The sequence below is a fragment of the Protopterus annectens genome, chromosome 2.part1, assembly GCF_019279795.1.
Source record: "Protopterus annectens isolate FY-2018-M chromosome 2.part1, PAN1.0, whole genome shotgun sequence".
NCBI lineage: Eukaryota > Metazoa > Chordata > Ceratodontiformes > Protopteridae > Protopterus > Protopterus annectens.
Genome location: NC_056729.1, coordinates 735,215,540 through 735,239,512, shown reverse-complemented (window position 1 = coordinate 735,239,512; position 23,973 = coordinate 735,215,540). Strand labels below are relative to the sequence as shown.

Sequence of the window (23,973 nt, the reverse complement as noted above, 5' to 3'; positions counted from 1 at the left end):
TGGGAAAACACACTACCTGATGCACATTCCCCTTTCTAGACACTGATGATGTCAGCACCCTATAAGTACAGCAGGAGAAGGAAAACCTCCCAGTAATGCGAAAAGCGCGCTCTGCTAATGCGTCCGTCTCGAGTGTCATAACATAGTTAGGAAGTGGTTTGAATCCTGCAAATGCGCAGTGTGTGTAGAGGGGGTTAGTGTGTGTGCATGTCTGTATGAAAGAAATATCTCTTTTGACAACTAGGAGAACACACTATAGGATGCACATTCCCCTTTCTAAACACTGATGATGTCAGCACCCTATAAGTACAGCAGGGGAAGGGAAACCTCCCAGTAATGTGAATAGCGCGCTCTGCTAATGCGTCTGTCTCGAGTGTCATAACATAGTTAGGTAGTGGTTTGAATCTTGCAAATGCGCAGTGTGTGTAGAGGGGGTTAGTGTGTGTGCAAGTTTGTATGAAAGAAATGTCTCTTTTGGCAACTAGGAGAACACACTAGATGCACATTCCCCTTTCTAAACACTGATGATGTCAGCACCCTATAAGTACAGCAGGGGAAGGGAAACCTCCCAGTAATGCGAATAGCGCACTCTGCTAATACGTCCATCTTGAGTGTCATAACATAGTTAGGTAGTGGTTTAAATCCTGCAAATGCTCAGTGTGTGTAGAGGGGGTTAGTGTGTGTGCAAGTCTGTATGAAAGAAATATCTCTTTTGGCAACTAGGAGAACACACTACAGGATGCACATTCCCCTTTCTAAACACTGATGATGTCAGCATCCTATAAGTACAGCAGGGGAAGGGAAACCTCCCAGTAATGCGAATAGCGCACGCTGCTAATGCGTCTCTCTTGAGTAACATAATATAGTTAGGTAGGAGTTTGAAACCTGCAAATGGCATGTGTGTGTGTTTGGATGTGAGGAGTTTGTGTGTGTGCAATTCTGTATGACAAACATGTCAGTTTTGGCAATCAGGAGATCACACTACCTGATGCACATTACCATTTCAAAACACTGATGATGTCAGCTCCCTATGAGTACAGCCAGAGAAGAACAACCATCTAGTAATCCGAATAGTGCGTTTCGCTAATGCATTTCTATCATGTGTCGTGACTTAGTTAGGTAGGGGTATGAATCCTGCAAATGGCAAGTGTGCATATGTGTGTGTGTGTGGGGGTAGTAGGGGGTGTGTGAAAACAGATCCTTTTGGCAAATACTACAATACACCAGATGCTGCATATTCCCCCAGTAAACACAGGGGATGTTATCACACTATCAGCACAGCCAAACAGGGCTAGTTGGCCAGTAATGCCAATAGTGCGCTCTGCTACTGTGTCTATTACCATTGTCAGAGTACAGATAGGTATGTTCTGGTAACCCACAACTGCCACGTGTGGTTGTGTCACACATTATGACCCTATGTGGGTCTTTCTGCATAACAATGCATGCCATTGCCTAAACCAGCAATGGCATTGCACACATGATGTATGTGTGTGACACATACACATTAATACCTGTGACCTGCAGTAGTTACCATGTCTGACACATGCCTCGAGTGGATAAATGGTAATTGCAATGCATAACAATATGACTGTGTCTTACTGTGCAGGGGCCACACACGGTATGTGTCTATACAGTGTGGGTGTATATGGTAAAATACCTACAGCAGGGGATACACATCTGGTATGGGCCATATAGTCTACATGTAGTCGATGTACAGGTGCTGCATGTTCCCACCTGTCGTGGGTGTGGTAACATTTCATTCCACTGCAATGCAGTGACCACATGCTGGGAACCCTTCAACTAGTGTGTTGTAGCTACAGTAATGCTCATGCACAATGTTTGGCTGGATGCAGTCCAGCCATATGAAGACGGTTCTTGAGACTGTCATATTGCCAGTGTTGTTATGGAGGATAGGTGGTCTTCCTGTGTATGTGAGGGTTGTGTGTGCCAGGCTATGAACCAGACGGCAGTCCAACACACTGTTAGCTGCACATGAATAGGCCATGATGCTTTGTGCTGTGCCAACAACTTGGAGGTGTGTGTATCTGTGGTGCCTTGGGATACCACCCCCCTGTCCATGTGTGTTACATGTGTAGGGGACAACAGGCATGATATGAGGCATAACTTGGCAGTGATGGGTTGCACCTGTGAGCCATGACTCAGGAGTGTGGTACTGCACAGATATTGCAGTTCACCATGCCGAGGACAGTGTCCAGTGCATGCATCTTGCGGTGTACACTGCTGGTGTTGTATAGCAGCACTGTTTGTGCCCTAACCTGTGTGATAGCCATAGAGGCAGCTATGTAATCCGTGTCCTGCAGCATAAGGCAGTATGTGTGTATCAAGGAGCTTCGCCAATATACATTGGGCCATGGGTGTCACGTGCAAGCTGCCCCTTGCACATCATTGTGGCTCCCCTAGCATGTAAGCACACATTGACAGCCAGCGGATACCCTATGTATGACATTGGAGACTGAGCAGAATATGGACATACAACACCCTTCCTACATATAGTGGTAGCATACCTGGTGAGGGTATGTTGGCAACCAGGATCAGGCTCATACTGGCCCATGCCACATGCTGAGTGATCCCTTCTATGTTCCCTATCATGTAGTCCAAGAAGGTATGTCTCAGGTCATCCATAGTGGCACGGTCAATGACTGAGTCATATGTGTCCATGCCTCTGACTGACCTGTATGCATGTGTTTTGTGGTGGACCATAGTGCCCCTGAGGCATATCACTGTGACCTTCACCATATACAGCCTGTTGAGCGGGACCCCACTGCAGCAGCCAAGACAGGTACCTGACACATCTGTAGCAGGTGTGTTGTGTAGCCCTACAGGCTGTGAGTGTGTGGCACACGGGATGTGTGTGCCATGTGTGGCATGTGCTCTGTTCAGACGTAACATATGCCTGTGTGCCAGCTGCAGAGATGTGTGATGCTCAGGCAGGATGCTATTTTGAGTCCCCACGTATGCCCCAGTGTGTTCAGCATGCCGTCAGTGTGTGTCTATGTCTGACTTGTAGTGTAGTCACTGTAGTATGACATGCCATCTGACAGGGTATGGCATTACTGGGTTCAGAGAGCTCAGTCCCCAGATTGGCTATGTGGTGGCATCCCACACATGTGTTGTACGTTCCTGGCCAAGGGTGATGGTGGACTGCATTCATGTGGCAGCTGTGACATTGCCACATGACTCACATAAACCACAACTGGACCATAGAGGTGATTCACAGGTTACCTTTGCACATGCTACCCTAGTAGTGTGATTGCCATGGTGAGTACCAACACATAGGGCCAATGGGGAACGACATACTGAAGGTGTGTATGTGTGGGTGTACTGCTACTGTTTCATAGCACTGGCATATATGACTGCACACGTGGGTAAATGCCAGGTAAGACATGTGCAATGTGTCACAGGCAACGTGCATGCGAACAGGACGGACAGTGATGTTCTGTCATGTGTAAACGTGACATACGTATCGTACGCTATGCAGATGTCACTAGGGGTCCACAGAAGCACTGTAACTCTGCATTGCAGGTGGAAGCAGTATTCCAGGGAACCCCAAGTGAACATGCATGCAAACAAAGCTACAGTAAGCAGGGCTGGAAGTAGTTCATTGTACAACAGAGAAGGAGTAACACTAACAGTAAGTAACAGTGCAAATATGTAGGCACTATCAACATGAACCCAGGAATGCACAGCGCAGATGCCCATGGTAGAACTGATATTATGTCATACTTAATTGTGATATGGATTACATTGCTACTGCACACATATCATCATGCGCAAACATCTACATTGCATAGTTGTTGTGGGCAGCCTGACACCATTACTGTACATGTCCATTATTGCATATCACTACTTGCATTAGTTTCCCCCCTGTGCTACCCATGTATGTGGCTATCTGTTGACATCCTTACCACCGGCATGCAATACTGTGCAGCTGTTACACTTTGGTATGTACTGTGGGTGCAGATAACAATTCAGGACAGTCATACGGTTACTGCATCAGGCATTCTGGGATGTATACACAGTCATATCAGCACACTGTACTGTTACCAACATGATACTACTAATACACTTCTATGTAGTCACCCTGTGCATCAGCATCGTTTTTACCTGTTCCCGCAATGATGTTGGAGATATGCAGGAGGTGGCACAGTGTCATCATATGCACAGGGTGTTAATTAGGTATGCCTGAAACTGCCACTGATACCACCAATTGACATGTGTGTGTATGTGTGTTGGTGAGGGACAGCAGTACAGGGTGGGGCACTTTTGGTGCAGTGTGTGCGTGTATGTGGTAGCCCTAGGTGTTGACATTTCACATGTGTGTATGCACGCACACAGTTCCACTTCATGGCTGCCATATACAGGGGTTTGTGGACAGCCACAGACTGCACCTGGCAGGTCATACAGATCAGTGTCTGTGGGCACGGACACGGTACCTGTGCCTGGCAGGGGTGCTACGGACCGTATCCAGTACTAAGCCAGACTGGGTACTGTCATCAGAAGTGGGAGTGTGTTGACTGGACACAGGTCCCTGTTGGGACTGTCCAGAGCCACGTGCACGTGGTCTCCTGGGGCGTTCCAATGACAGCACAGACCCAGCATTGCTGGGGCTGCTGCTGGCACTATGGGGGCATGCGCGGGCCTGTTGTCATCCGCGCCGACTGCCAGCTGCTGCTGTTGCTGGCATATGGCCATGTCGACGCCGCAACCACCCACCATTGCCCTGGCTCATGGACATTTGGTTGTGGAACTGCTGTAATATGTCCCCACAATGTCTGACTATGACATCGGTGAAATTACGGATAGCATCCGCGATGTCACACATACTGTCAGTCATGGCTGTGGGACATGCTCTCAGCTCCCTCAGACCCTGTCTGGTGTACCTATCTATACGCGACTGTGCCTGCATGACAGCCCGAAACATAGCTGAGGTTAACAGACCTCTTTGGGCACGTCTGCCAGAGGCAGCACGCCAACGGATGCTCCCACGAGAACCCATGGGCGACCGTCTGTGTGGTACCATCGCAGGACCCTGCCCATGGCTGCTGTGTGGGGGAGCATGTGCCACAGATACCACATTACCCTGGTCAATGCCCACTGTATCCTGTCCATCACCTAGGGACAATGGTGACAATGGATGTACTGGCAGGATGGCTGTGCGCAATGATGGGGTTGACAGCTGTGTACTGTCAATTGACTGACCAATGGCGGACCCTGACACACCCTCCTGTACCATTACACAGATATCATCATTACCAGAACCTGTGGCACCAGATTCAGGTTCTCTGCTGCAGGACATCAGAGCAGCACCAGAACCTGTGGAAGGAAGACAGGAAACACAGTTTACAGTGTCTACACACTGTTACCAGTGATGCAGTTATGCACACATGCACACATGCACACATGGACACATGCGCACATGCACACATGGACACAGGCACACATGCACACAGGCACACATGCACACATGCACACATGCACACATGGACACATGCACACATGCACACATGCACACATGCACACATGGACACATGCACACATGCACACATGGACACATGCACACATGCACACATGCACACATGGTCACGTGTACACATGCACACATGCACTCATGCACACGTGGACTCATGCACACATGCACACGTGGACTCATGCACACATGCACACGTGGACACAGGCAGACATGCACACATGCACACGTGGACACAGGCACACATGCACACATGCACACGTGGACACAGGCACACATGCACACATGCACACATGCACACGTGGACACAGGCACACATGCACACATGCACACATGGAGACAGGCACACATGCACACCCCGCAGTATACACATAGAGCACTACTGAGCTACACTAGTGTTACTAGCACAATCAGGACTATTATAGGTATTGTTAAACACACTCACCAGCATGGATGGCCTGCCTTGCTGTAACCCCGGAGGGACCTGCAGAAATGAGGAGATTAATGTCAGTGGGCACAACTGTGCCATTGATACTGCATATGAAACAGTGCAGTAGTACACCAGTTGCCTTTCACATGTCAGCTGCTGATAATGCCACTATCACACATGCACGTTTACATACTATGTTGACAGCTACATACCACGGACACACCTTACACATGCATAAACTAACAGTGTACAGAACAGTCGAGTGTACATATGGCATATTACCTGCACACTCCATGTCGTGCTGCTGTGTGGATCCAGCCTCCATCATAAAGCAGGTGTATTGCTGTTGCTGTTCCGGGGCTGGAGCCACAACACTTAGGAGTAGCCCCTCCAGTCTGGTGAGGGGGGGATGTGTGGCCACCCCACCCCCTGTGGCAACCTGTTGCCTGTGGATATCCGACGCACGCTGACGGACATTTCTGATTAAATCACTGCAGTGATGTCGTACCTGCTCATATGTCCTATTATGCATGCCAATGTCATTTACCCTACGGACAAGGTCTTGCCACAGTGCAGCCCTCTCCTGCTGATTCTGGCTGGTGCGGGAAAACAGTATGTCATACTCCCGCACCAGGCTCTGGTGTATCTCCTCATCTTCCACTGCAGAGTAGGCGGGATTACGCTGATGCGCCATCTCCCTGGAAGAGAACACAAACAGGATATCAGCAGACTATGTCAGCAATATATGGCACACATACAATACATGATACTCAAGTGTAGTGATATACTACTACTCCCACATGTTGCATGTATGTGTCTCATGGTGGATACACAAGTACATGGCCAGATATCAGTGCTCAGCCAACACCTGTGCAACAATACCTGCCACATTCCATACAACATAGTAGCATTCCCCATCTGTCAGCACACTGCGACAGGTCCAGTGCACAACCTCACTCTGGGGGTTCATACCAAGGTACTGTATGTGGAACGCCATCCACTAGTGTGATGTGGACACAAGTTACTCAGCCTGGATATACATATCCCACCACCACCACCAGCACAGTAGACTACTTTGATATGTATGTGATTAGACAGTTATTCACTTGTTAGGACTGGGATGGTATCCATGCAGCCCACTGGGCCAGTGGAAGCCACAACCCACACTGCTGACCCCTTTGCGAATGCTTACCACGGACATCCCACAGATTGCATGGAACTTGCACACACATGTCTAACCCAGACCCTATGCACAAAGGTTAGGCATCCTGTCCGGTGGACCCCAGCCAGAGGCAGATTGTATAACAATAGCAGGAGGCTACTGCAGGACAGAGCAGATTTACATTAAGGGAAGGCATCTCTGGTCAGCACTGGTAATACGCTACGGTCTCTCATAACAACAGCCACAGCCTACTCTGGGAGGGGAATGGCCACAAACACTATAGATAACCATAAGGCCTTCTTCAGTTATGTTACACATATGGACCAAGTGCCTCAGATATGCTCTGAGTTAATACACACCTACTTGACATTCACCGAACACACAAATATTGGCAACATTCCTGCAGACAGGTTCGGTGCACGTATCCCCCCTCCTTCTCCCCCACATGTTGAAATACTTATCACAGCTGTATGTAACCTCCCTATCATCTCACATGTCCAGGTGAGGGCCGCCCTCAGCAAAGCAGAACACACAGCATCACTGTGACCTGATGGTATCCCTGGATGTGTGATACGTGCACTCCAAGAGGACATACAACCGCATATACGACTGTTATTTAACCTTGGCCGTACTACAGGCTATGTACCTGGACACTGGCATACAGCAACAGTGGTCCCACACCACTAAGGAGGCACCTCTACTGACCCTGGGAACTACCACATCATAAGCATATCCAGCCTGGTCTGCTAAGCTATGGCATTATTCAGTATGGGACGCATATACAGCGATATTGGGTACCTGCAGACACTTGTTCCCGGCCAGTTTGCCTTTGTGATGGACTGATCCTGCCTTTTGAACCTGGCTGACCTTTCAAGACAGTCACTACAGCCATTGCTGAGGGCAATGCACAGACAACTGCTGCCAGGATCATGGCCTAACACTGACTGACATGTAATGTATAGTCAACCCCTTTTGGTGGAACTACGTACACACAACATATGACATGGACATACCTATAGATACAGACCTATGACACATTTGGAGGGTTCACAGTATGCAGACTATTAACCTGCTACTTTACATTACCTGTGTTTGTCGCAGCTGGTTGCGTTACCACTGCTTCTGCTTCCTGCTGCTGCTGGCACGGCTTGCTAGTGTCACTGCTGACAGCTTAGAGTCACGGTGTGTAGCGTGTGTATTTTTTATTCTCTCACTCTCTGTTTCTGTCTCTGTCTGTCTCTCTCCCTCTGTCTGCTTCCAGACAGTGCAATGAATGTATTGCATTTGTGGAGTGTTAGTACAGGCTGCTTTTGTAGGTATCTGCATAGGTCCATGTGATGGCCTCTGCACCAATTGTAAGCCAGCATTTGCTAATTGCATGCAGCCAGTTGAGCACTGATTGCAGTTCTCACTGTGATTTCAGGACACTGCTATAAAAGGGTATGTGAGATAGGCGTTGCCCTTTCAGATTGTGAGGGCAGGGACCATGCTGGTATGCTGTGGAGACTGTCGTGTGAGTGTAAAGGTTAGTATCTCTCTCATTATTCAGGCTGTGTTGTAGATTCACATTTCTCCATTCCTCTTTCCTGTTCCCTGTAGTAAGTGTGTATGCACAATGGCACCTACAACTATATATATATATATATATATATATATATATATGTAAATATACATACATTTATATATGTACATTAACTGACATTATTACCTACTAGCTACCAACTAGCATGGCTGTTTCTGTTCACACACTACTATTATGGAAATCCACTAGTTTTTACACTACTTCTAAATGACATGCTTTGTGTACTACACATCCTATATTCCCTTTACATTCATTTCTACTATTACATGATATATTTATTTTAGCACAATGTCCTTGTATAAGAGTCATGGCTTAGTGGTAGGTCATACAGACTACTGTTTCCAAGGTCCTGGGTTCGGGACTGACAGTGGGGTTTTATTTTGCTTTTGAATTGCCTACATGACCTGTCAATCAGGGTGACTAAGGCACTTATAAGCAGTTGTAACCGGGTTAGCGCTGGTTTGCGCGGAGCTCACGCATGCTCACTGGCATTCAGCTCTGCGCGCACCCACTTACAACCGCTTAACAGTGCTTACTCTGGCGCACACCCGCGCTATTTTCTTTGAAAGAAATGAAAATGGGGAGACAGGAAAGTGGTGAAAAAGGGGTCACAAAGAGGGTAAGACAGTAGGGAAACAAGCTTGGGATTTGCAGGAGGGATGTAAGTAGGGCCCATAGCTGCCCATTTCTTCATCAGCAACAGCTGTGCATATGTATGTAATTTGGAGTGACATTTGAAACCTTCCACCCCTGAGAGAGGTGTCAGGACAACAATAATACTTGTTGTACAGCCAATGGTAATTGATAGTTTCCATTTCCAGCAGACATGTGTGCGGAATGGGCAGCTATGTATGCCCTTTTTTTTTTTCAGGTGAGAGTGGTATGTCAGGTGAAGGAAGTTGGTATAGCTGGGAAGGTAGGTTGGGTAGGTCAACAGACAAGACAAACAAGATGCATACAGCGGTGGTGTATGACACGTGTAGGGGGGGTTACACAATTGACGGGGACGGAGGTTTGGATATCCAGAGCCCATGAGCCCACAGATGGCAACAGTGGAACTGATATCCCCACCCATGGGCAGTTGCCACTGTTACTTCACTGCCCAGGATGGGGCTGTGCTGGGGGCTGTGTAGGCCGGGCAACAGGCATGCCCGTAAGCTGTGCCACCTGTGCCTCAAGCTGGCGTAGGGGCCCAAGAACAGAGTCCCGGATCTCCCTACGCACCACAGTCCGGATGCTACGGAGGGTGAGTGGTGGTTCTCCTCCAGCCACGCTTGCAGAGGGGGGACGGGCCCCATCCCCTGCAGCGCTTCCACCTGCAGGTGGCACAGGGCCACCGGAGGAGGGTCCAGACTGGGCTCTAGTGCCAGGTGCACTCGCCAGCTGAAGTGGGAGAGGTGGGTCTGCTTGAACCCGCCTTCCCTGTCGTTCTATGTTTTGCATTATGTCATGACAGTTTGGGTTAGTAACATACAATACCATTCGCAATTAGTTGTAACAGCATGCATTAGTATTCCCATTAACCAAACACCCAGATATCCACACCATTGAACAGCGAGCATAACACATGCATAATTTGAACAGCAATAAACAGTCCAACAACATGCAGGGTTGATTGATGGCAACAGGCTATCAGGTTTGGATGTATGAACAGGGCAGATGCATCAACGGACATGCAAATATTTATGACCCATCAGGACAAATGCCCAGGGGTGTTAATTGTGATTGCACATACCAATTTCACGTGGAATGGATTATATGTGGTTATAGGGTGGGGTGAAGAAAATATTATTAACACCTTCGAATACCAATATATATGCTGTACATTTCTAATAGCTACAGGTATATACACACTACTGTTCTAACTACAGTTTCCTATATGATACTACTTCACTTTGGTGATAGGACTGTTACTGCTACGTCAATATACATTTTATTGTTATTCATACACGTTCATATCTGGCTTTGTTCAGCTACATCATCCTGCTACATTTGCTTTATATAGCTATAGACAACTGTGGATGTTTGATATTTCAAACAATCATACTATCTGCATATTGCAGACTGAGAGCAACATATCCAGATTTTGGGATACACATTCCGGCTGCAGCAACACTTTGGACACATTTTGCAGTTTGGTTCTACTTGTCACATTCATTTCATTCTGTACTGACTGCAGTATACTTTATTCAGGGGTTATTACTACTTTATTGGTGGATTCATAACTCTTTCTCACACCCTCTCACTTGTTTTCATTTTACTATTCAGGATGGTACTTACTTCTAGGCTTTATTGACATGCTTTACCTGTAGTTATTACAATCCTTTCCAGCAGTCTCACTTCTGTCATGTTTCAGTATTTCAACAGGGATATATTTCACGCATGTGAGTTGCTCATCTTCTGCAGCTGTACTTTTCAGCCTGCTGCAGGTTGTGCACTATGATATTATAGGTGGGGCATCTTTATTTCAGACTTTATATCAGGCATTTTCATTTTTCTGTGTGGATTTCAGACTGCAACACACTTTTGTAATCAAGCAATACTTGCGAACACTTTTACACTGTTACTTGCACATTTTATTACTTAGTGACTACACTGCACTCTTTTGCTAACTGTCATACTTTTATATTTCTTTACAGTTACTGGGTGTGGATTACTGACCTGCCTGGTGTCGCAGCCGCACCAGCCTATCGCCATAGGCTCTGTGGTTCGCAGAACGGACACCTGCAGCTGTAATATAAATGAAGTAATATTGGAATACACATCTCCATAATATCAGCTAATTTAATTTCTTACATACATAAGTAAATGTAACTTACTCAGTAGTGGGGTGTTGGGCATTTGCCGGGCCTCCTGGATCCATAGGTTCAATTGGTCCTGCTTGCATCTCTTCAGGTCCACATGGTGGTGACGGACCTGCTCACCAGTCCTTGGAATCCCTGTGGCACTGGTGAGATCATGAGCCAACCGGTTCCACGCCTCAGCCCTATATGCTCCCCACAGGACCTGGCCCTGCATGAATTGGGCCTCATGATTGTGGACTAGGAGCCAGACCATGTATCTGGACTCCTCAACGCCCCACCTCTGTGCTCGAAAGCAACTACCCTCACCTACACCTGACATTCTGGCTGCAAGTCAGTTCTACAATTGTTTATGCTGTGTATTCCTGCCTATGGGGCTTATATATGCCGTTTTTCCCACACTTATCTGTGATTGGCCATTTTGGAATTGTATCCACTTCACAAAACCTGCTTTGTCATGCTCCACTTTCTATCCATTCCTATATATTTGCTATTACTGCATTGCTGAGTACAGCTGTCGTAGCTTAGTGGTTCAGTACCTTGACTTTGGTGCATGGTATCCTGGGTTCGAACCTGCCCACTGCTTTTTATATTTTATGACTGTCTAGACTTGCTAAGGGGTGTGTCTGTGTAAAGGCAGTTTTGTTACAGCTTGCTCAACATTGCCCGTCGGTTAGCTTGTTGGCGCGGTGCGTAGCTCCACGCAAATGGGGTGCGCTGGTTTAAGCCTCATTTGGCTATCAGCACGCATATTATGCTCAGCTCAGCTAGGGTCACACAGTTTCAGCATGTGGATCCACTGCTCAGCTACGGGCACTCATTTTGCACCTGTTAAATCACTGCTCATCTACGGGCAGATGCACTCACCTTGTTAAACTGTAGCTCAGCTATAGGCACATCTGGGATTGTTTTATTGTTTTGTTACCTCACATTTCTTCAAAATAAATGGACTGGTTCATTACATTTTAAATAAAATGTGATTTTATATGTGTACATGTTTGTCAGGGACTTGTTTCGTGCTTATTTTGCTAATAATAAAAGTTGATGTTGTGGGGGCTCGAACCATGAATGCCTGCTCTTCAGCTGACATCTCTACCGCTATGCTATTGCTTCTTGGCTTACTTTGCATATTTAGTTCTTATATGCTTTCCCACTGACTGCTAACTGTAGCTGCGCTACAGGCACGCCCGCGCAAACGAGTGCACTCACGGGCAAAAACTTTACAATTTAAAAGAATATATAACATGTTCATTTATATATTTTCTGTTCATAGTCTGTGGGGACATGTGTTGTGTTGTGTTTATTCACATTTCCGTGGACTCTGTCATGGGTGTTTACTTTGGGCACATTTACTCTTCTGGGGGCGTGTCCGTTTGCACATCTCGGCCTACGGACACGCCCCCTGCTGTCTTACACGGACCGTGTTAGACTTAGGTGTGATTCAGTATGCTCTCATGAATATGCAGAGCATGCTGACATCACTCCGTTTAACTGCAGCCTCCGTGTAAGAGTTATAACTCTTACACGGAGGCTTCGTGAATCCTTGCCAGTCTTTTTGAATTGCTGTACATTTTGTCATGTATGGGTCACAGACATTTATGCATTTACAACACAACAGTTATCTAATTTTTGAACATTAAAAATTTCAGAGTTACATTTTATGTCTAACACAGAAGATTTAAATCACGCCTGTAAATAAGACCAGACTTTGTCCAGTGTATCATGCAAATGTATCTGTACAGAATGTGGGCATTGTAAAGTTATCTGTCTAATGGAATCCATGTTATAACTGTGAAGAATTTATCGTATTTTGCATAGATGACAAGCAGGTGATCAGGCTGATGTCACAATGAAGAAATGGTGTCCTTCAACAGACGAATTGATGGTGGAATGTTGTTGGACAGATGAAACAACGTTATCTCATAATCCACCCAAGAGAAGCACTGAATCTGTTGACTTGTGGAATTCATGAATAAATTATGGCACCAAATGAACAGCAACTGCTGGTAATGGAGATAAAAGGACACAGTGAAGCTGGCTCACCACTGTTAAATTTTTTGTAAAACGTCAGAAGTAACCAAACTCACACCGTACTGCTGTTTCCGTTATAGTTTAATCTATTCAAACAGTTACACTGAGATTATTTCAATTCTAACACAGCTAGAAAAAGTCTTTTGCTTCTCTTTAACTGAATCAATGCACACTCGATTAATACGACTCCGGAGAAGAGAAAATATTGTCCAGTTTATGTACCTCTTTCAAAGGGCAATAGATGTTATTTTTAATGTCCTTGTGATTTGCATGACTGGTTTCTGTTTCTGTCACTTGTCTTTCTTTGATTTTTTGTATCTGAAGTCTTTAGGAAAAGTACCTGTTGAACAAACTTCCTTATTATTATAACAGGATGCCATTTACAGTTATGTTTAGCCCACAAAACTAGACATGTTCTTTTTTCCATAAACATATTTACAGTTATTTTAGCACGTCTGTCTGAGATAGCTGCTTGCTTCAGCACACAGTTTCTGTGTTACACTTCTGCTTTTTAGAAAAATACATTTATTTCAAGCCTTTTCAATTTAACCCTTGCTTTACAGGGTGAAACATTGTATTAGAAACAAGCATATTTCTTTTGCATTGCAGCATACATTTAATTTCATTATTCCTTTGGGGAAAGAATATTTATCATATCTATCAAAGAAATGCAAATCATAATGCAATCATTTACAAATGAATCAAAAGAGAATACTGCTCACAAAAGAAATGGAAGAATGCAATCTTGTATTCCACGCATTTGTTTTTACCGTGATATGATTACTCAGCTTAACTGGTACAAATATCACACTCATCCAGACATCTGTGAAATGACAAAGGACAGCTTTGAGAAAATTAGTATATTGCTCCACAAATGTAAAGTGCAAAAATATTAAACCTCAAGAATATGTGCTTCACTTTTTCTGCCTCACAGATATCTCACTGGCTGTGGCACATACTGTTATTCTTCTGAATGTTTCATGTTAATGCCTTTGTTTCAAGGTTCAGATCTAGAAAGGGTGGTATCTTTGTGAAACTAGGGAAACTTACTGTCCACATTTTCATACTAAATTACCACAGACTTGTGAAACCATTGCACGGGTATAGTTTCCTTATTTTTTTATTATTTGGCTTCGCCCTTTGTGAAAAACTTGGCATTCTGCCTTGCTGAATGTCAGTGGTCACAACAGTTCACTTCCCAAGGCAAAAACTCCAAAAAAAATTAATTTAGAATGCCATCAGAACTACGAATTAGACTGAGCAGTACTGAGTGAAGAAAATACACCTGTTATGTAACTTTATCTGTGATCATGAAATACAAGTGTCATATTGCATCATGAAATTTGCAACTCAACTCTATGAAATGAATTTTAAATAAGGTAACTATACCCAGTGTGAATTGTCTTAAGCGTAATGGTGATCATAGTTCATTTAAAGTTCACTTGCATGGTAGTGACTGGCAAACTGTACCATTTTTCAAATGAAGAGAGCAGCGTTTACTCAGCGCCCCCTATCTTAACCAGTGTGCAACCTGCTCATTCAGACATGATTATCGGAACTGTTCCCTGCATGGAAAAACCTTGTGTTTTTGAAACTGATAGCTAAAATACTGATTGCAGTGTATGTTATGTATTTTTAGTGTCTGTCTCTTTACATTAAACTCCTTAATTAGCATAATGTTTAAAAGTGTACTTCACAGGTCCCTTTTTTTTCCTCATCCCAAGGACATGATATGCAGTCAGCCATTTAAATATTTACATCTGTAAAAGAAATTAGGGTAATTTCTGTTCTTAAATAAGGAAACACTACATAGTAGTGGACTACTTTCACTGACATTTCACTCCCCAGCTAATTAAGACCAGCAAATAGTTGTGTAAATTCCAAGGACTCCTGTCTATGTAACTGATTGTTTTCCAGTCTCACAGACTGGTCCATTTTGTGGTTCCTGATGGAGCCTCTGCATTACTTATGTATCTACTCTTCCTCCCCCCTCCCATGGTAATCTAACAATCCCCCTCCCTTTCCTGAGTCTTGTACAGAGTTTTTATAATCCCCAGAGCTAAATGGCACCATTTTTCAAATAAAGAGACTGGCGTTAACTCAGCATCCCCAGTAGTGTGTTTGCAAGTTTGTACCAGTCTTTGCCAATTCTTTATTTTACCATATGCACTGTTCTGTACTGAAGGTCTGACAATAATACAATCTGTATCAGATAATTATTTGCAGTATGGTATGCTGGCTGTAGTTTACATAGAACTGCTACGTCTCCTAGTTGTACAATACTAGGTTTAGCCAAATGCTATTTGCTGGTTGCACTTCTGTTTTGTGTATTGGACAAATTGTGGACTTAACAATGAAGCCTGTATATGTGGTATCAGTCCAGGATGAAGTATACCAGATGTTTTAAACTGTACTTGCTTCTTAATCTCTGTACCTCTGTAATGTAGGCAACATTATTTATGAAGGCTTTTTGTTATATTGCTAATAGTCTGGTTTTGTGATCCATATATAGATATCTTAATAATGACTAGCTGTTAATTTGCTTTTGTTAAACATAGTCTGCCTCATACTGTTTATGGGTCTAATACAGAGAGTTACCTGCTGAATTCATAACTAACTCAGCTGCTTTAATAGATATTAAAACAGTTGTACTTAAAGAGGCAAGCTTAATACAGTGATTAACTATTTTCCTCTTACTTATCTTGAATTCTTGCTCTCTTTTTTTTCTGATTTCACTTCATGCTCCTAAATAACTTATTTCTTTTTGATTGCAGCCTCTTTCTTAACAGTATGTGACCTGCACATTCAGACATGGTTATCGGAACTGTTCCCTGCATGGAAGAACCTCACATCTGTGAAACCAAAATACAGCTTGCAGTGTATGCTATGTATTTTTAGTGTCTGTCTCTTTACATTAAACTCCATTTAAAAGTGCACACTACTGGCAGCTTTTTTTCCTCATCCTCATAATTTTCTTTCTTCTATTCTTCATAACTGTCTTCTAGTGCACCTGTTATCTGCACCTTTACGCAGCTAGTACTTACAAACCGGGTCTTTGATCAGATTTTTACTTATTTCTGATAGTTTTTTTTTATTATTCTAGTTATCTATATATCTGTATTATGTTAGTCTATATGTTTTTCACAAATATTTCTTTCTTTAGTAATTTTATTTGCATTGCTGTTAATATTTGTGTCATATGTATTTTGTTTTTTTTTTTTTTTGTTTTTTATTAACTAAATTGGTTTCTATACTGGAGCTTTTCTCCCCAGGTCTCTGCTGAAAATGGGCTATTTTCTCAGTCAGACACTACCTGGTTAACAATGTAAATAAATAAATAAATAAATAAAAATCACTCTGTTGTGTAACTTTCTCTGTGGCTCAATATGTTAATGTAATAACATATAAATAATAGCAGCACTAATACAGGGTTTGATTTCATCTTTTGATATTTTCAATGCACTACTCACATTTACACAAATATTTTTTTGCTGGAACCTGAACTACTGCCAGAAGTAATAACACATTTTTATATGCATGATGTAATAGATCTATCATTTACTAAAGTGTGAGGAAATAAAGTCAGTAACACAATGTATTTGAAAACATGAATAATTAATTTGGAATATTTCTAACACGTCTGAAGTAGTAATCATGACAGCAATACATTTCCTTTAACAAGGAAAAAATATTACATGTATGTGCTGTGTACAGGATGAGGTTATGCAAGCTCCTGTGTGGTCCCTTCCTTGTGAAGTTAGTTAATTGAGGGCATGATGATCAGTCACAGAAACACAAGTTATCATGTGGCAAACATTGTTAAAACTTTGAATGGGTCAGGGTAAAGGCATAGCTGCTGGGTTCAGTGCTAGACATATACAGTACTTTTTGTTTCTCTTTCTCTCTCTCTCTCTCTCTCTCTCTCTCTCTCTTGTTATGATTTTTATTAGTTTGTGACTTTACACATTTGGCATTGCACTTTGTTAACTATAAGTGGTCACTATGGATGAGTCACAGTTCACACTGGAAGGCAAAAGCACAAAAATTTAATTTGGGCTGCCATCAGTAGTACAAATGAGAGTGGTACTGGTGCTCTTCAGTCAGCACTCTGGACAGTACTGAGTGAAGAAAATATACTTGTACTGTACCTTTTTCTTTGATTCGAGGTGTTAATGCAGACTGTTTAGAGTAACAAATAGAGGTACTGCATGGTTTAAATCCAGTTTCCAGATAATTTTAGTGAGGGGTTCAGAACAACCATTGTTACAGACTTTTTATTAGGAATTTTACATGAAGTACAGCTGTTAATTAGAAAAACTTAATTTACAACACGTCTTTGTGTAATGCTTGCTAAATAACTCAAATATAATCTGTGTTCAGTATGTTAAGCATAACACTGATAATAGTTAATTTAAATTGCACTTGCAGATCTATAATCTTTAAATAGTTACTGGTAAAAAGAATGACTCAACAAAAATATCATTATTAGATGTGTAGGACAGTATGTCATACAAAGAAGGTATGGCACCTTCCATAACATGTTTTACTCAACTCATTCAAATCAATACACAGTAAATTGATTTACAGTAATAAATACTGGCTTCTAGCCATAACTCCAGTAGCATAACATGTGAAATTCAAACACATAGAGGCTTGACATAACTAGATCTCCACTCATGTTGAAATTGTTATACTTCAGCTTACAAGCTCAAAATGTTAGTTCTTAAATCAGTGTAGCTCAGGTCCAATAAAGGCTGTCTTCCCTCTAGTAGTTCCTTAGTTTCATAAACAAACCATGTCAAAAATTCAATATTCAAAGACGTTAATAGTGCGACTTAAACAAAGACATAAACATGTAAATAATCAGATTAAGTGCTCTCATCTCCTTCCAGAGACCTCATCAGAATCACCAATAACATGTTCACCATTTCTTTTATTTAATAACAGTTAAAATGTCATTGGCTGGCCATTAACATATCAATTATTCAATTGTTTGATGAACGAAATACAAGATTTAAGGCAGCATACCAGTGGTAAAACAGGATCAATTTTTTTTGTTTTACTTCTATAAACATCTATGGTTACAATACTTGAAGGACAATGACATTTCATACTTTTAAAACTTCCTAATTAACCCTTGTATAATACATAAAAAAACACACAAAAAACACACAAAAGTACATAAAATGCGTATTAAAACTGATGTTAAGTAAATAATTACATAAATAAGTAAATAAATAAATAAATATTTGTCTATTCCCCTACCTATAAAAATGTGTATTTTATATTATTGTGTTATTATAGTGTTTATATATTGTGTAAAAATATATGTACATATAAAAAACATACAAAAATATATATATAAACATATATAAAAATATATATATATATATAAATCTATATAAAATACATATATACATATATAAATATATATATATATATATATATATATATATATATATATATATATATATATATATATATAAATTCCCCAATGTGTATAACTGTGTCTATATTGTAACATGTCTTTGTCATGATACTAAATTGTAACATATTCTTGTCTTAACACTAAATATTACACTCTAGGGGCTGTGTGCAATTAATTAACTGCTTTTAACATTGCGTCTTTTGGGGTCCACAGAAAGTACTTTTAAAGCTGGAGTAATGGAAATGTAGTCATTCATACCCTTTCCACTACAGGCATCCAATCTCAATCGCCATATAATTTCCCTAAACTCCAACTCTGTCTCCCAGTCTCTACCTCTTTCTGATTGCTCTACTTCTTCGCAAACCCAAAACTTAAAATCAGCCTCTTTACATGTTAAAATGTGTCTATAAAGAGCATTGTTTTCATTTTTCCTATTAATATCTCTAACATGCTCATAAATTCTCTTCCTAAAATGCCGTTCAGTTTTGCCTATATAACACCCCCAACATATTTTACAATACGCTAAATAAACCACTCCTTTTGAATAACAACTATTATACTTCTTAGCTTTTAGTGTAGTTTTTAAACTGGGAATTCTTACTTCTTTTTCTCCTGCTATGAAGGGACATTGTGAACATGTTCTACATTTGAAAGTGCCCATTTTCAAAACTGTTCCCCCTAACTGTGTTTTACTTTCCTTCTCTCTAATATTTTTAACATTTTTGTTTCTTCTATAACTATATCTTAAATCATTTTGAAACACATTAACCCTGGTTGGCATATTTTTAAACATTTCCAAGTTTCAATAATACATTTCCTCAACCAACCAATACCTTTGTAATATGTTAATGTTAAGTATGGTAAAGAGTGCTGGTGTACTTGTTAACGTTTCGAAACAGAGCTTTTTTTCATTTTTTCATTTTTCATTTGTTGGACTGTTCCTGGTTTTATCTTTTTTAAGTATGGTAAAGACCTGACCCTACATTAATTGTTCAACGTATCTTCACTCTCAACCGCACTTGTACTATTTTCATTATTTGCGTTACTCAATAGCGGGGTATATATGGCTCAAAATGTTAGTTCTCCTGTAGGATTAAATGTTAATAATCAGAAATTAGCAGTTTAGCCTTCTTTTTAGTACTATGTTCAATTTCCAGGTGCTATCAGTCAACATTTGTAGAATGTATGTCCAACCAATCCATCATGACCCAATTTACATAATTTTATATCTTACCAGCACAGATTATTACCAACATATATCAATATGTCATAAGAGTTTATGTCCACTATAACAGATAGTATGACTGGAGATAACAATATATTCTTTGAAACATAATTTATATATCCTCATCAAAAACATTTGAGGATTTCACAGTGAAACATTGAAACACAATGATCATCAGACTTAGCCAAGTCTCACTGCTTTAGGTCACACCTGCAATGAAGTTTGTCTCTCCCGAGCTATGTGCTTTCTATCATGCAAATGCATTTTGGAAGGTTGGCCATTGTTGCACATAGGCTGGTACATGTGAGATCTGAATTGACCACTAATTCACTGCCATATTTTTAGATATGCTTTGGAAGATATGACAGATAAAGGTGAGGGTGGTTCCCCATTTAGAGGCCAAAGGTGATGTCAAGAGGAGCCCAGGATCTTTGTGGCACTTTTTCTAAAGAAATCCAAAAACTCCAAGGAAAGGGTGCCACAGAACAAAGAACCAGTAAAACCACCACAGACACCCAAAGAGGCAGAAGGTAATAATAAAACACGAGCCTGTAGGTGTAAGCAGCAGCAGGTTTAATCACATAAACGCCACACAATACAAAGCGTTTTCGTCCACCAGACTTCTTCAGTTGTAAAATGAATGAATAAAGGTTGTGCCTTCTTATATACCCCTCCCAATTTAATTAATAGTTAAAACAATTGTTTAATTGACACCAATTAAATCCTGTAACTAAAATATTCATGACAATCTACCAACTTGCCACAAATACAGATGAAAGTAGATAAAAACATGCACATTTTTTAAAAGAACTTTAAAATAAATATATAAATACTAAAACCATCACAATGTGTTGGACAGATAAAAAAACTTGAATCAAAAAACAACAAAAAGAACTTGCAAAACAATATATGTACTTATTTTATAGTTTTGCAGCTCTCATTTTTAAAATAGAGGCAATGGATATGTATTCATTCAGCCCTGGGAATCTATTGGCTTCCAATAACAACTGCCACAATATTTCTCTCACCTCTATCCTATTTTCCCACAACCCCCCCTCACATTGGTGCCAATTAAACAATTGTTTTAACTATTAATTAAATTGGGAGGGGTATATAAGCAGGCACAGCCTTCATTCATTTATTTTACATCTGAAGAAGTCTGGTGGACAAAAACGCTTCGTATTGTGTGGCGTTTATGTGATTAAACCTGCTGCTGCTTACACCTACAGGCTCGTGTTTTATTATTACCTTCTGCCTCTTTGGGTGCCTGTTGTGGTTTTACTTTTTCTAAAGAGCTACATCTGCAAGTTTCTGCAGTATGATTAGAATGGGTCTCAGCACAATCCTGGAGATAGGAATGGCTTGGCCAAGGCTGTCACTAGTACAACTGGCATTCTACACACTGATGAACAATGTCATCACCATTATAATAACATGAAGTGGCATACACTGGATCTCCTGAGCTGATGGGAGGCAGACTTTAGAATTGCTGATACCCCTGAGTTGTGTATGTACAGTGACCCATCACCAGCCAATACAATACTATGGCTTGGCCAGACAATGCACTTTTTCATTATGCTTCCTTTTTCTGTTCTCTGTTCTGAACAGCTGCTGAAGACATAGCTAGAAATAGGGATGTGAAGCAGGAATAGGTGGTACACCTAAGAGAGGCACAGGGTAAATATAGCCCAGGTATGAATGCAAGCAAGATCATAATGCATCTGAAATTTAGTTCATTTTATAAAATTTCAGGGCATCAGTTCATATGACCTTAAGGCAAACACACTAGGCATACCTTACATATATATCAAACATACATATATGATCCAATAGCTCTGGATCATTACATTAGACAATATGTAAATCATGCATGTGGGTTCCATTCTAAGCAGAAATTAGCATTTATTATAGAATAATATATATATATAATCTATTTTCTGCCATCATTAAATAACAGCAAAACTTCCCATCTTTGTAAATGGATGTTTTATTTGGATTGCATATCATATATACTATAGTCACCTAACTGTATGCCTAATGTCCATAATAGCAGTGAGATTGATGGATTTTATGATGAACTGATGACTTCACATCATCTGGATGTGCCAAAGTTTACCATATGTAAGCACCAATTTGGTTATATTTTGAAATATTAAAATGACATGGAATTGATATTATTATCTGTGTTTTCTCACCAACAACCCTATAACTCTTTTATTTTTTCAGTGTGTAAACAATGCTGCTACAGCACAGATCACCATCGCCATGAAAATCTAGAACAACCACTGGGATCAGACTGACATAACTCCACAGGTGGTTACAGTGGCACCACCAAACACGGCTCAGATACCCAGCACATCTGGGTTCCAACCTGTCAGTGTTTCCTCCAAAACTCCTACAGTACTTGCTCCATCTACATCAGGTAGCTCTGCCCTGGGGGCTGGTGCAGTGCTAGTTACCATCAGTAGTATTAGTGAAGGTGGCAATTTCTTCACTCATCAGGAGTTGATAGGGATGGTAAAGGTCATCAATGGAGAGGGGCTTCACTGCCCAAATTGTCAGAGTAGAGAAAGTTATGCAGTGAATAACAAAGTCAATGCCTCATCCAGCACTGACCCAGGGATCTGTGACAGGACACAGTAATGACAGTTGTGAGGGAGATGACTAGATTCTCATTGTTGTTGTTGTCATGCTGGATGTGGATTCATCTCCAATGTCCCCTACCTATCCACAATCATTTTGTCCCCCAACTCTTTGTGCCCATTACCATCCCTGTCTGCTTTGTATGTCCTGTATGTTTGCATCTGCTGCCTACTGTACTCTATTGATGCAACTCTGTTATTCCTAAACATGTTCCCCAACACTCCTCTCTCTAAAATAAAAAAAAAAAAAAAAAAAATGGGCACCTGTCCCACAAAAATTATGCCCCATACATAGATCTCCAATTTGCCTATGTCTGACACACTTGATTTGTATCTAATTGGTCACGCAACATTATTCAGTTGTGGTCACCCAACCCTGATGTGGTGACTATCCAAACTCATCAAATTCTTGCTACAAGAATACATTTATTTTGTGAACATACTGATAACTGCTGTATTCTGTTAGCACTATCCTGAGCATTTCTTTATTCTTTCCCCTGTTTCTTACCCTCTGCTTGGCCCCATTTTCACCACTGTCTTATTAACCCCTTTTTCACACATTTAATTGGGTTAAGAATACAATAACACACAATACACATGGCCACAGATGGCTCACAGAAAAAAAAATCAATATTTGTCCTCAGCATTTGCCCAACACCTGGCATCACACACCAGTGCTGAATAACGGCAAATGGCTTGTCACATCCTATAGCATAAACAGATGATTTTAATTTCAACCACACTAATAAGGTTATCGTCATACAATGTGCTTAACCTCACTGGACTATTGAAAAGCAGACTGATAGCACTATTGCAAGACCATTACTCGTACATATTTATTATGCTGCTGGATGTAATGTATGCCTTATGGGATGCTATATTGTCATTACTGTAAAGAAGATGGATGCTACATTCTGCTTTCAATCTTTTGTCACTCTCCCTCTAAATGTGTGATTTTTATCCTGTGAAGTAAGAGATCCAATGTGGTATTTTCAGATAATGCTCAGTACTATGCACTATATTTTGCATAATGTCAAATGTTTGAATCCATATCATGTTATGATTTTTCATATTAACATTATGTGTGTAAGTGTTGGCTACATATGTTAATAATTAACCAATATCCTACTTAGGTGTTACTCTTTCCCAGTGCATGGAAAGTTTCTACACTCTGCCACACTGTA

General features: G+C 41.4%; 1 long non-coding RNA gene across 1 annotated transcript in view; it reads left to right on the top strand.

Annotated features, from left to right (window-relative positions):
- The window catches only part of LOC122794225, a 447,446-nt gene extending 431,018 nt beyond the window's left edge, over positions 1–16,428 (top strand). Inside the window, exon 2 of the long non-coding RNA XR_006363624.1 lies at positions 16,269–16,428. This is a non-coding gene — a long non-coding RNA (uncharacterized LOC122794225). The remainder of the gene's footprint in view (positions 1–16,268) is intronic.
- Positions 16,429–23,973: the final 7,545 nt, after the last annotated feature.